Genomic DNA, 2,970 nt, shown 5'->3' with positions numbered 1-2,970 from the left:
TAAGTTTTATTCTCTAGAGATATGCATTTAATTGATGGTAATTAAAGCATATAAAACCAAAAACCTTAATTAAAAGATTCTCAATTTATTTCGACACAGGATCTCCTTGAGTACTAAGGAATATCTTTGAACAATTAAGAGTTATTGTACGTGTTCAAAGTATGTTGACATCTCTTCACTGTAAATCCTTATTCATATTTACATGGATTTACATTCTTGGAATCGGTTATACCACACTTCCAAACAAGTTTAGAATTGGTTCACCCGTATTCCAAGATTACTATGTGTGATCAAATATCAAATCACATACATAGGTTCAATCGGTTATACCAATCACTAGAATCGGTTATACCTCAATATGGAAATACTTGTGATTGGTCACACAAGTTACCAGGACCGGTTACGTCAGTCATCAGGATCAGTTACATCAGTTATCAGGACCGATTACCATATATTTATGGTATTGCTTGTGATCGGTCTCCACGGTTACCAGGATCGGTTACACCAATTACCAGGACAGGTTACACCAATTACCAGGATCGGTTACACAATTCTATGTGATCGGTCACACCAATTACTAGGATCGGTCACACCAATTACAAATATCGATCATACCATCTCATGGTGATTACTTAGGATCGGTTACACTAATTAAAAAACTAGTCATACCAAATCATAATTCAAACACTTGTGATTAGTTGTACCAAGATACATAACAAAGTTACGATCAGTTCTACTATCTCACACATATTGGTAATCCAATGATTTGCAATGAATAACCGTACCAATAAGCCTAACGATTTCCCTTTAGATTCATAAAACAAGTTCATGAATGTACTTCCTTTAAACAAATGTAAAACATTGTTTCCTAAGATGAAATCTTCACCATAACCCATTCACATAATCATAACAATATATACAAGATTATGTCGGTGTCATATCTACGAAGTTCAAAAGATAAGCGTTATACTTCATAGTCTAATTCCTTAATACTATGATCATACAAATATGACCATGTCACATCACTAGAGTATTATACAATATGTACAATATATACAGCTTCGCAGTTATGTTTTCAAGATAGCACGACTTGAAAGATACGTTAGGAATGAAACAGTTCAAGTCAATATTACTAACCTCAAGAGGAAGGATGATGTTGTTGTTGTAGTCCGCTTATTCTGAACATTCTTCAGGTATTCAGAGTAATACTTGTATGTCTCAACATTCCTAGACTTTCTAGTCTAACCTAAACGAAGTTGACTCTAGTTTACAATCAAGCGACTTTAGATGAGTTTTGACACACTAAAATATGACAACCAAACTTGACATATCAACGCTTAGCCAGTTCAACCGAGTTATGCTCTAACACCAAACTTCTATCCCAAAGACTCAAACCACTTATACCCAAACTCCCTTCTCTTTTCCAATCTGCTTTCATCCATGGCAGACAGATATCTGATAACATTGATATAGCTCATGAACTTATTCACCGTATGAATATTAGAACTGGTAAGAAAAGTGATTAAAGGAACTATGGGGATAAAAATTGACATGGCTAAAGCCTTTGACAGAGTTCATTGGGATTTTCTTCCATGCATCATGTCTCAGATGGACTTCAACTCAAAATGGTGCAATCTCATACACCAATGTATCTCCACTACAAATCTAGTTGTGCTGGTAAATGGTACCCATGGAAATTTATTCAAACCTTCTAGAGGCCTCAGGCAAGGAGACCCTATATCTCCTTATTTATTCCTATTCTACATGGAGGCTCTTACCAGAAGTCTTATCAATGCTGAATTTCAAGACCTTATTCATGGTACCAAGCTCAGTCATACAGCTCCAGCAATAAATCATCTGCTCTTTGCTGATGAATGCATGATTTTCCAGTAAGGCCAACATGGAGGAATGTAAAAATCTAGTCAAAGTTTTTCAGGACTTCAGCCAATCCTCTGGACAGATGATAAACTTCTCCAAGTCTGGTATCTTCTTCCGCAAGAACACTAGTCCAAATACTGCTGACTGCATAAGCTCCTTTATGAAAGTCCAAAAAATTGATATGAAGGACAAATATCTTGGATCCCCTTTGTTCACCAAGAAGAGTAAAGTTCAAGCTTTCAAACCCTGTATTGACAAATTAAAGATCAGATTGGCTGGTTGGAAAACTACCATGTCCACTGGTGGTAAAATTACAATGATACAAAATGTTACTTCTACTTCAAGCATATACCAAATGAACTGCTTCAAACTTCCCAAAGCTACTTGCAAGGAAATAAACTATATTCAAAGAAATTTTTTCTGGAAAAAGGAGTAAGACAAACCAAAAGGTTTATATTATATTGCCTGGGATCAGTGAAAAAACCTAAGGAATTAGGTGGTCTGGGTTTCAAAAATATAGAGTATTTCAACAATGTTTGTGATCACCAAAATAGCTTTAGAGATTAATTTCTAAACCACACTCTTTGTGGTCCTGTTCTATGAAGGCTTTTCATTTTCCTAATCAAGATGTTATAAGGATGGAAACTAAACCAAAAAACACTGATTCATGGATTTGGAAAAGTATTCTTGAAGGCATCTCCAACATCAAAATATACTAACACTGGAAAATTGGTGATGGCTCCCAAATCCACATCTGGAAGGATAGGTGGTTTTTGGGTCAGGAGGCAATCCTAACCAAACCTCCTAATTAACCTACTGATCTCACTACTGTCAACCAGCTTCTGAATGATAATGGAGAGTGGATCCCAAATCTTATCACCAGTTGGTTCTCTCAGGAAGTTCAAATTGTCATTTAGCTGACTCCACATACTAAGGATGATCAAGACAGAATTTTATGGAACTTAACAGAAAAAGGAGACTTTACTGTCAAATCTCTATATGACAAGCAAATCTCTGAAAAATATGCTAATGAAACTCAAAACTCTTCATGGGGGCGAATCTGGAAGCTGAATACTTCTCCAACCATTCACC

The sequence above is a fragment of the Papaver somniferum genome, chromosome 9, assembly GCF_003573695.1.
Source record: "Papaver somniferum cultivar HN1 chromosome 9, ASM357369v1, whole genome shotgun sequence".
NCBI classification, from domain to species: Eukaryota; Viridiplantae; Streptophyta; class Magnoliopsida; order Ranunculales; family Papaveraceae; genus Papaver; species Papaver somniferum.
The sequence above is the reverse complement of the archived record's forward strand: the minus strand, read 5'-3'. Positions refer to the sequence as shown.